The sequence below is a fragment of the Zalophus californianus genome, chromosome 4, assembly GCF_009762305.2.
Source record: "Zalophus californianus isolate mZalCal1 chromosome 4, mZalCal1.pri.v2, whole genome shotgun sequence".
Classification (NCBI taxonomy): domain Eukaryota; kingdom Metazoa; phylum Chordata; class Mammalia; order Carnivora; family Otariidae; genus Zalophus; species Zalophus californianus.
This window is the reverse complement of record NC_045598.1, coordinates 190,092,152-190,104,222: the sequence shown is the minus strand read 5'-3', so window position 1 is coordinate 190,104,222 and position 12,071 is coordinate 190,092,152. Positions and strand designations below refer to the sequence as shown.

Here is a 12,071-nt window from a genome sequence, read left to right as displayed (position 1 = left end):
TTTAAAGAAGAATTAATACCTATTCTCCTGAAACTGTTCCAAAAAATAGAAATGGAAGGAAAACTTCCAAACTCATTTTATGAGGCCACCATTACCTTGATCCCAAAACCAGACAAAGACCCCATCAAAAAGGAGAATTATAGACCAATATCCTTGATGAACATGGATGCAAAAATTCTCACCAAAATACTAGCCAATAGGATCCAACAGTACATTAAAAGGATTATTCACCACGACCAAGTGGGATTTATCCCTGGGCTACAAGGTTGGTTCAGCATTCGCAAATCAATCAACCTGATACAATACATTAACAAAAGAAAGAACAAGAATCACATGATCCTCTCAATAGATGCAGAAAAAGCATTTGACAAAATACAGCATCACCAATGCACCGTCACCCGGGCACCTGACGCTGAGGCCGGGGAGTCTGGGCTCCTGACCACAGTGTGCCTGGCCCCTCACTGCAGCCTGGGCAGGATGCCAGGGCAGGGCGAGTCTGGGGCTCCTTTGGCCTGCCCCACCCCTCCCCTCCCCGCCCTACCTCCCCCCCACCCCGGCTGCAGGAAATGGAAACTTAGAGCTCTGGGCTCCTCCTCCCACCCCTCCGCCTCTTCTCACCCAGCCCCACCCCACCTCCCGCTGCTCCCACAGGCGGCCTGCACCCGCCCAGCCTCCAGCCTCTCCCCTCCCTAGGGAGGAGCAGCAGGGCCCAGGGGGGCCACCAGCCTCTGGGCCCAGACCTTAAGGACCTGGCCCTCCCACCCAGAGCAGAGGGAGTGCAGAGCCCCAGGGTCACCCACCCAGTAGGGCAAGTGCCTCCAACCCCACAGCCTCAGGGGGCCTTCTGAAAACGGGTAAGCATTACCATCTCTGAGTGCAGGTGTAGGAAGGGTAGTAAGAGATGAACAGCCCCTGGGAAACAGTAGGTGCCAGAGATGCAAGCCTAGGAGACTACTAGCAGGAAGGGAGCATGGGGTCCACACGTGTCCTGCCACTGCCTCTCCCTGGGGCTCTGACCGAAGAAGCTCTCTAAGGCCTGAGATATAAGGAAGCCACTTCAGATTACTTTCCAAGTCAGTATGACCACACAGAAACATTGTTTAAACCAAAAGCCTGATCTATGGCCCACCAAACATACATTATGCAGCTGCTTTGTAAATGAGTCGTCTAAAGGAAAACCATCTTGTCTTCAACATATGGACCAATTCTACTCTCCACATTCTTTGCCATTAAACTTATGATTCCTGCCTATATGCTAATCTACAATCCTTTGAGCTTTTACAAGATGTAAAAAAGTGTAAAACCCTGTAAAACTGCTCATTCCCTGGAATGCTAGATGTAGTTTCGGAATGTTGGTGAAGTCCAGGGCGCACAGCCCAAGAAACAATTCTTGAGATGTCCTTGCTACAGAAAAGTGGTTTTATTAAAGCTTGGGAAAGGCCCCGGGGCCAGAAAGAGAAGCCACACTGGGGTCAGGAGGAGTGACCCATTATGTACTTTCAAGTTCGGAGGGGGTTGGAGAGAGTGTAAGTCTCTAGGGAATTTTGGAAACAAGGTTTCCAGGACCTCGAGGGGGGTTAGCTATTGTTGGGCAAAGGTCATTTATTACTGTTTCATAAAAACTCAGTCAGGAGACCCTTCAGATGTACATCGCTGGGTCATACGCTTGGAGAACGATTGCCAACATGTATCTTCGGGGACAGAGATAAGGTTTCCAAAAGAGTTTTTATATGTTAAGGTGGACTTACAGGATCCTGGGGGTTCGGGCTAGAATTGCTTGTTGCCCTTAGCGAAGTGTCAACATCCAGGCAGCTGAGCCCCTAGAGGAAGGTCACTCTGCCTGTTTCAAGGACTTGCCAATGGGCTGTAGGTAGTAAGAAATTTTATTTTTCTTCTGCCTTTGTTTCCCACATCATCCCCCCCTGAACAATTTTGATCCTTAAATCTTTAAGGTCTTTGAGAGTGGAAGGTCTCACCTTCTGCAACGTCTTCCTGCTGAATAGGAGCGGAGAGATGTCCCTACCTGTGGCTCAGTATTGGTCAGCTGGGGCTTCTATAGACATGGGAGTTATGAAAGGCAGAGGCAGCTGAATCCAAGAGAGACCGCATGTGTGCATCTTCCCGGGTGGAAGGATCTTCTGTCGGCTGGAAGGTATGGCAGCGAAGGAGTCTCAGCACCAGGTGGAGAGACAAGGGAGAAGACAGCAAAACATGATCAGAAGAACAAAAAGAAAAAGAAACCCAAATAAGAGTTCTTTTTTTAAAAAAGATTTTATTTATTTATTTGAGAGAGAGAGAGAGCACAGGGAGATGCAGAGGGAGAGGGAGAAGCAGACTCTCCGCTGGGCAGGGAACCCGACCAGGGACTCCATCCCAGGACCCCGAGATCATGACCTGAGCCAAAGGCAGACGCTCAACAGACCCAGTCACCCAGGTGCCCCAAGAGTCCTTGGATAGTTGACAAAACTCATTCTCCAGTCCAGGAGTTGAACCAAATCATTAAAGGGAAGACAGGGATCTTGGAAAGGGCCAATTGAGTATTCATGTCAGTTGGAAACCCAGAAATAATTTAGTGGAAATCTGGAACGTGTACACGGCATTCTGTCTTTATAATAGCACACATCCCACCTTGCGCAGCAGTTAAAACATCTAACACCTTTCTATTTTGTAAAACGGCCTTACGCGTTTGTGTTATGTCAGTATTTAGTAGAGAAATGCTATTTTCAGTGTCATTTAGGGCTTTGACCACGTACTTATTAAGAGCTTCCGTGTGCCAGACAACATCCCCCAGGCCCAACGAGGCAACAAAGATGGATGCTAGACGGTCATACCAGTGAAACACAGAACATGCCCACCCTTGTTTTCAATTGGGAAGGTTGGCTGGGTTGGCAATGGTTTTATTTATTTTTTTTAAAGATTTATTTATTTATTTGAGAGAGCGAGAATGAGAGAGAGAGAGTACATGAGAGGGGGGAGGGTTAGAGGGAGAAGCAGGCTCCTCGCTGAGCAGGGAGCCTGATGCGGGACTCGATCCCGGGACCCCAGGATCATGACCTGAGCCGAAGGCAGTCGCTTAACCAACTGAGCCACCCAGGCGCCCCGGCAATGGTTTTAATAAAGTGTCCGTGCATCCAGGCAAAACCCAGAGTCCAGCAGTCTATCCGGCCTGGGGGAAGCCACGGCCACAAGTTAGGGCCACATAGTCCCTGAGTCCCGTGAGGAGCCAGTCATCTGCTTCTGGGCCTCCTTGAACGGCAGTCGGGATATCAAGGGCCTTTCAGTTTTGGAGGGCCGCCTTTTGCATTTGTGGGTGAGTGTATGTCACGCTTAGTTAAAGGCGGTCACTGCATGCTTGGCTAAAGCCTCTACTTGTAATTTTATATCAACAGAGGTAACTTCTAGGATAAATGTGACTAAGGAATAAAACCATCAAGAAGCCTTCTTTGTCTGAGGTCAAGCCTTAACACTACCCTAATTAGGAGGAATCACTGGCAAGTGGGAGAAGACTTGTCTCAGGATAAGGGCATCCCCAAGTGCATCATCCAATCCAATCACAAAGAAAGTGGGGGCCATCCATTATCTCCACAAGTCCACGGCTAACCCATGGAGTGGGGTACGCTCTGGCTTTTAAGGAACGATTTTGTCATCCTAGCCACACAGAAGTGGTCAAGGTGATCGCTGAGGTACACAATTGTTGGGGAATCAATCTCATTTTCTAGTTGTTTGAGGAATCACGTGTCCATGGGCTCCTGTTATTATCTCCATAGAATAACAAGCAGGATGGTCTATACGAGAGCTATCGTGGTAATGCCTCTGAAGTTTCTCAATTTGTCCAGCTGAGGCAAACAACAAATACTCAAAGACAATCAAAACTACGATTTAACCTCTGTAAAGGTGTGTTATTGACACATAATTTTTCTGACTAAAATCACTGTTATTTCCAGAAGTAGCCAACTTAAGACTAATTCGTTTGTAAAACAAGTATAATTTTAACAAACTTGGCCTGATTATTTCATAAACTCAGCAACAATAGTGATTGATCATATAGATCTTTTAAAATCTGCTTTGCTGGGGCGCCTGGGTGGCTCAGTTGTTTAAGCGTCTGCCTTCAGCTCAGGTCATGATCCCGGAGTCCCGGGATCGAGTCCCACATCGGGCTCCCTGCTCGGCGGGGAGTCTGCTTCTCCCTCTGACCCTCTTCCCTCTCGTGCTCTCTATCTCTCATTCTCTCTCTCTAATAAATAAATAAAATCTTTAAAAAAAAAAAAAAATCTGCTTTGCTGGAACTTTATTTTTTTTAAAGATTTTATTTATTTATCTGACAGAGAGAGAGAGAAAGCTTGTGCGTGCGCGCGTGCTAGCGCAGGAACACAAGCAGGTGGAGCCGGAGAGGGAGAAGCAGGCTTCCCGCTGAGCAGGGAGCCCGATGCGGGGCTCGATCCCAGGACCCTGGGATCAAGACCTGAGCCGAAGGCAGATGCTCAACGACTCAGTTCCAGCCACTTGCTGGAACTTTTTAGAAGGAGTCTAGATAGAACTTTTGGTAGAATCTCCAGGCCAGAAGCTAAGCCAAGGACTTGCCATCAGACATGCCTGCAATATCTGCCGATCTGGGCAGATTCCTCCTCATGAGGTTCCCAAAGGATCCTGAGGTTCCTGCACCTGCTAGGAAGTGATATTCTTTACTCACTTGGTGAGGCTGCTGGGACTCTGTAAGCAAGGTATCAGGCCAGCAATTCCAAGGGGCTTTATGGCTCCAGGTTTCATAAAGTCAACCTTAGTTCCTTCAAGCTGTTTTGGTCATATCTGAGTCTCTGCACGGCTCTCTCAAAGACCCCAAACCATGCCGGAAATCAGGAGGACTCAGAAGGGTAACCTCCCAGGCAACCCCCCCACACCCTGCCTCAGTCCGCGGAGCCAGTGACTCTGGATCTCAGGGTTGTGAGTTCAAGCCCCACGCTGGCTGTGGAGATTACATAAACATAAGAATCTTTTTTAAAAAATGTAAGCTCCAGAGGGAAACAAGCCCGCACAGCCTCAGCAACACACACACTCGTATGTGTCTGTGTGTGCACATACTCTCCCCACTGAGTAGGGCACAGAGACTATACCCCATCAGTGGGAAGGACCCCGCACATGATTTAACAGGCACAAAATAATCCATTGTTTGTACAACTGGAGAATTTCCCCAGGGAGGGCCTGTTCCTCTTTCACGAAGTGTCTCAGTCGTTCACAAAGGAATCCTGTCGGTTCTGCCCTCAGAGCACTTGGGACGGACCTCTGCTCCGGCTCACAGCCACCTCAGCCAGACGCTGGCCCGCACCCCTCTCCCCCCCACTCACCCCCTCGGCTGTCTCTAGAACATTCCAGACACATTGCACACTCACGGCTCGCTCTCCTTTTTCTGTCTTTGCTCAAATATCCCTTCCTCCAGCTTGAAATTACAAAATTAGGTTTAAAATGGCAACTTCACCTTCCACCATGCTCCAGACTCCAGCTGAAAGCCCCTGCCCAGGCCGTCCTTCCTGTCCAGCCCCCCCAACACCCAGCGAGTTACTTCTTACTGCGCATCATAATCCAAGTTTCATTAAGGCAAAGAAATCCCCTTTTTCGCGGATGGACTGCCAGGAGCTGGCACAGCCTGTTAGGAACAGGCGCTAATAAACCAGGAATGCGAAAGTGGGGCATGCAGAGCTGACCTGCAGAAGCTCACTTCCCTGGACTGCAATTACTGGGGCTCAGGGAGGGAGGTTTTTCTAGCTTCCTTTACTTGTTGCCAAATCCCTTTACCTTCTCACTCCTGAGCTTGAAAGAGACCCTCCCTCTCCCTCCGTGCGCATTTCCATGCTAGAAGTCCCAGGAGGACAGCAGAGCCCCGCCCTCGGCTTGGTCCCCTCACCCCCACCCCGCACACAGGGCGTCTCCTGGAAGGCCCGCCGGCTCTCCCCCATTCTCAGGCTTCTCTTTCTGCCCCCAGCCTCTCCTCTCTGCCCCCAGCAGCTGGGCTGCCACGAGCAGGTGCCAGGTTTGGGGCTGAGGATGGAGAAGCCACCTGCTGCGTTCGGGGCACCAACCCCCCCCAGCCATCAGGGAGTGAGCAGCCATTGGGGGCTTCTGCCTAGGCTCTCCTGCGATCCTGCACACTGACACGCTCCCGGGGGCGCCATCTTGTGGAGCTCACCTGCGGGGGCCCACGAGCACAGGGCTGCAGGTCGGGCAGGTTACTGCGGGGGGGCCCCGGAACTCGGGGCTACCGGTTGGGCAGTGCAGGCGTCCCCGAGGGTCCGCTGCACCTGAGCCTCGTACTTTCCGAGCCCTAGTTAACCCTGTCCTACAGGGCTTGCCAAGCCCCATTGCTCGGGACTGTCAGGCTCAGGCCCACGTGGACGGAGGGACCCCAGTTGAATCAAGAGCCCAGACCTAACCATTCTTGCTCAGTTAGTGAAGCTGCAGTCTTCTATCCTGCGGTCATCAGGATACACACACCTGGCTTGAGGGGCCCAAGATGGGGGGGTGGGGGTGGGGGGGTGCTCATCTGGTGGAAACGCCCCACAGTGGAGAAGGCAGTCTGCAGGGAGGGGCCTGGGCGGGGGGGGCTGCATCAAACAACCATAAACAGGGTGGCTTCACATTCTAGAAATGTGTTTCTGTCTCAGTTCTGGAGGCTGGAATCCCAAACCAAGGTCGGCAGGGCTGTGCTCCCGCAGGAAGACTCATGCCTTGCCTCCCCTGCCTCTGGAGCTGACCTGCGGTCCTTGGCATTCCTTGGATCGAGGCTCCCTCTCCCCCGCCTCTGCCCCTCTGGTCACTTGGCCCTCCTCTCCCCGCACACCTGTCTTCTAAGAAGGTCTCTCGCTAACATAGGAGTCAGAGTCCCCCCCTGCTCCAGTATGGCTCATCTCCACTTAGCCAATTATGTCTGCAATGACCCCACTTCCAAAAAGGTCAAATTCACTGGGGGTTAGGACTCAGACCTATCTTTTTGGGGAAGCCGGTTCGACCCAGAACAGGCGAGAACGGAGACTGGTGACCGGCAGGGGGACTGAGCCACTGTGGGCCGTGAGAGCCATGCGGGAAAGGCGCAGCCGGGAGGCAGCAGGGCTGTGGCTCACATGAAGACACTGGTGTCTCCTGGCTCTGGGCACTGAGAGAGTCTGGGGCAGTGACACCCCGCCGCGGCAAGCACGTCTACAGTTTGACCCTAGAATGGCTCTGCACCAAGAAGAACCTGGGCTCGGGGGAGAAACAGCCGCTCCGGGGCTGGATCCGGGAAACAACAGGAGGAGTCTGGAACATTCCTTCTGCCACACAAAGCCAGGATGTGCTCCCTGCACGCTGGGGACACAGCAGAACACAGAGGCCAGCTCTAAGGGCTCCGAGCACCAAGTCTGGGATGACGTGAGCATCAGAGCAGGTCTCAGCCTACTGACCCGAGTGGACACCCACCGGCTGGTAAGCCTGACTAGAGCAATGCAGACCAGGAGGAGGAAGCGTGCTTCGGGCTCCTTCAGCTCTGCAGCAGAGAGCAGCTCTGAGGGCAAGCTCCCTCCCCGGGCACTCTGGCCACATCACCACTGGGGCCGCTCGTGGCCTTGGCTGGGAAATGATAGAACAGGGTCCACCAGGAAGGTCGTGGGGCTCCCTCGAGGTCGTGGAGCACGTGGTGGGTCTGGGAACTTACCTCCCGCCTCATTCCCCGTCCGCACTGCCTCTTGGATGCATCCAGACTTTGCCATCTGCGCATTTCGGGTTCAGTGCGTTTCCCGTGCACCCTCCCTAACCCAGCCCTCTTCCCCCAAGCCTCCTGCCCTGTCCTCAAACGTGCAGGTGCGCCTGGGAGCCTGGGAGCCGCCTCAGATGGCCACAAGCCCCCTAACAGGGCTTTTACAAACATACTCTCTTTAATGAAATTCTTATTTCTTGGGTAACACACACAGCCCACCTTCCTTGCAGAGGCTTGGAAATCCTCGAAAGGGACAGAGGGAGGCCATTCTAGCCGTCTCGCGTCTCCCGGGGCCCAGGGCGCCGAGAAGCGCCTCCTGGAGGTGTTTCCACGAAGGGCACAGGCCTGCAGGAGGAAGCCCGCCGCCGTGTTGCTGCTGAGGCCCACCCAGCAGCTCAGGGACAACTGCTAGGCGAGTCCCAGTATGGTCTCAGCGGGAAGATGCTGAGCCCAGGCCTGGAACTGCTCAGTGGGTGGGGCCGCGGAACATCTGGGGCAGGATCCGGCCTCTCCCCCCCACCCCCCACCCCCACCCCCACCCCCCGTGCCGGCAAAACCCCTCCCACCCCCAGACTGACAACCAGAAAGGTCTCCAGACATGGCCAACTGTCCCCTGGCGGGGATGACTGCTCCCGGCTGGGGCATCCCGGTCCCCCTCGTGTGCGGTTTCACTCTGCCCAGCCCCCGTCCCCTGCGGCGGGCGGCGGCCCTGGCCTCCCTTCCTCTGCTCACCCGGCAGGTCGTCCCCTCGAGTCCTCACAAGCAGGGCCAGGACAGACGGCGGGCTCTGAGAGCGCGCGCCGGTCGGCGGTGGGCCTTAGGACGGACTGAGCATCCTCGCGTCCCTCCCTTCTGTTCTCCGTGATCCGGCCCAATCGTCCAACTTCCCCAGAGGTGCGGACACGCAGGAAAAACACACAGTATGTGCGGGGTTCAGCTCAGTCGCGCGCCCGGGGGTCCCCGGAGGCTCTGGAGCGCGTGCCCGTGCCGAAGCGGCTCCCACCCTGAAGGCTACGGTTGTCAACAGGGGAAGCGGGCAGGCGCGGGAGGGGTCCGGTTCGGCCCGCACCAGGCCCCTCGGCTTTAGCGCATGGAACCTTGGCGCTGCGAGGTCTAACCGGGCTGACATTGAGTCCCTTGCGGTTCAGGCTGCCCCTTCTTCGCAGAGGCCTGTTGGAACTCTCCTTCGTCGTCACCCCCAGGCTCTCTCCCCGGCCGTCCCGCTTTCTGCCCACTTGCGGGGCCATGCGGCCCGCCACCATGGCGCTCGCTCTGTCCACTTCCTCCCTGTTCGCAAGATTTTACTAAGGATAATTTGGACTTTCAGTGACCTCTTTAGGAAACGGAAGACCTCCCCAGACTGGGTCCCTCCAAGACCTCTCTGTTCCCTCCCGCACCCCCCCCCCCCCCCCCCCCGCTTGCTTTACCTCCGCCAGCCTCCTGCCTGTCCTTGATGTCCTTCAAACCCCAACGTCCTCCTCCCTCCCTCCTGTCCACTCCACCCTCAGCCCCTGCCCCCACTCAAACCCGAGGAGCCTGCCTGCCACCACTTGAGGGCTCTTAGGGATGCGGGGACCCTAACTGTCAAAGCCACTGAGGCTGGGAGGCGTGTTGGAAACCCTGTTATTCTATCCACCACAGCTGAGTTTCCGCCCAGATGGCTGCCTTGGCCACTACCGCAGCACCCCAACCAATACTGAGGTCCACAGCCACTCATAAGACTACACATCCTACCCGGCAAGAGTAGAACCTTGAGGCCTCTTCTATAAACCTTGATGGGAAGCATTCCCCCGCATGTAGGGCAGGTGATCGCACATCGTCTCATCTGCAGAAACACAATTCAGATAAAATTAGAAAGCGGGGCAAAGGGGAGAAGCAACTCTTTTATATAAACCAGAGAATTTTGTATGACTGTGTTCTGCCTGGTTCGAGGCTAGAATTTTGGAAGAAAGCTCTGCCATATCTGGTTGTACCTTTCTGGATGTGTGTGTATACACTATGCTATGTATATATGACATTCCCCTACCTCTGGATAATGTTATCAAATCGATTTATAAAATCCCGCGGAGAAGACTGTTCTAATTTGCTTACACCTAAATAAGTGCTCACAGAAACAAAATATCCCTACACTCTTATAAATAGAGAAACTAACCAAATACTGTTCCAGTTTATGTGATTTGGCAAGTCTTCGGTAAGTAAGTAAGACTACTTTAATATTGTTAGTTTAATCCAAACAGCTGTGTCTCCTGCGTTGTCAGCCTTAAGTCTAACATGAGCACACATCTTTATTCTATTTGAGTTTGCCGGTCAGACAAGCTACCGTTATGTCCACTGGATGTCTAAGATCATACAAATTATAAATTCACCCTAAGAACAAGTGTACAAGGGGAAGATGCCATAAAAATGAGCTGCTCAACATGTGTATCAAGTGCGGCAGAAAAATGGGGGGGGGATAAAAGTATTTAACATTGAAAAAATTTTTTTTCTGCTTTTGTGATTTTTGAGGGGTATTTTTTGGGGAGAATGCAGGGAAGATAGGACAGACTTTTGGGACTGGGGACTGGGGACCAGGAGGGGAAGAGACACAGATGGAGAAGTCTCAGCTTTACAGCTGGGGAGGGTCCCATGACCTCAGAGAGACCTCTGAAGGTGAAGCCAGAAACGGGGGGCGGGGGGGGGGCACCCAGCTTCCTCCCGGAGTTTTCCCCAGAGCCACTGCTGGTTGGCGAGGTGAGGCCCCCCTCCTGGCCTGGGACTCAGGATCCCGCCTAGGGTCTGACAGCTCTGCGGAAATGGGCGGAGACGGCAGAGCCCAGCCCCAATTTCCTCCTGCTGGGCACAGGATACTGGGGGACAACTTCCGATAAGTGGCTGCAGTACCAGCTCAGGGAAGAGGACCTGAGGTCAGTGGGTGAGTGAGGCGGGAGGGAGCGGCTGGCGAGGGCTCAGCACTGGAGGGCCAGGGTCTGGGGAGGGGAGGGGGAGCCTGAGCCCGGGGCGCCCCGCAGGGGCCCACCCACATCGTGTCCCCCCCAGGAAACATGAGAGGCGTCCATCTCCTCCTGCTGGCCCTCCTGCTGCGCTGGGAGCACGGTGAGCCATGGGGGCTGGGGGCCGGGGCCTGTGCTGCGGGCCAAGGCTGGCAAGCCCCTGTGAGAGGCCCTGTGTGGGCTTGGGAGGGGTCTGTCCTCCAGGACCCCCGAGGGTGGGGAGGAGCCCTGGAGCTGTGGTTCTGGCCTGAAGGGGTCTAACTGCATCCTGCCTGCCCTCCCGCCGGGCCAGCCCTGAGCCTTCAGTGCTACACCTTGCGCTGATATGAACAGCAGTCCATGCCAGTCCTTCCGATGTCTGATGCACGGCGTCTGCTACACTGTTAATATATCCTTGACCACGAACGATGGTGAGTCCCCAGCACCCAGACGGGTGGGAGGCGGTCCAGGGAGCTCTGCTCTGAGGCTCCCCGGCCTCTCAGAGGAGCGTGGGTTTGGCAGGGGCCACTCTCCAGCCTGCCTCGGTGTCCCCCATCCGCATGGAGAGGGGCCAGCCTCCAGAGGCCTCCTCCGGGACAGGGCCGGATGGGACTCCAGCAGAGGGATGGAGGGCCAAGTGCCCCCAGGGAGCGGGTGAGCTGGGACGACCCGAGGAGGCTGAGAGAGGCAGGGTGGCCTCTCATGCCAGGCTCCTCCGTTTTTGCCCACAGGAAACCAGGTGAAGTACAAGCAGAAGGGGTGTGCCCCCTCCTGTAAGGAAGTTTCTAGTATAATGGAGCAACTTTCCAAGAATAGCGGCCCGGGGGAATTCAGGCCTGCTGGGCCTAGCTAAGCTGGAAGTGCAGGGTCTGATGTGCTGTGAAGAGGACCTCTGTAATGGGGGGTCACAGCTCCTGGGCCCTGGCGAGGGGCTCCTGCTCAGCCTAGGGCTCGTCTTCATCTGGGCCCTGCTGTGACCTGCCCTGACCCTAGCACGGGGTCTCGTTCTGACAGAGTCTCACACAGCGGTCACGTGAAGCAAGCTCGCTGTCCCACCCACGCACACATACACACATACCCACACGCCCGGGCACACACATGCACACGCATGCACCGCACACGCAGACCCCGCAGACCCTCAGGCCCTCCTGCCCAACCCACCTGGCCAGCCCCAGCCTCAGGCCACCAGTGCCCTGCTATGCCAACAAGCCTGTCCCATTTTGCAAACACCATCAACCAACCACTGCCACAAGACGCAGAGACTTCTACGCCCTGACCGGACGGACCTGTAGGAGAGCAAAGCCCACAGCCCAGCCTGGGGACCTGCTCCCAGTGTGCCAGCCAGCTCCCGGAGAAAATAAACCCTTTCTGCATCCTCC

At 54.8% G+C, this 12,071-nt stretch overlaps 1 pseudogene; it reads left to right on the top strand.

Moving 5' to 3' along the window:
• The first annotated feature begins 10,596 nt into the window (after window positions 1-10,596).
• On the top strand, window positions 10,597-12,071 carry LOC113911182 (annotated as a pseudogene).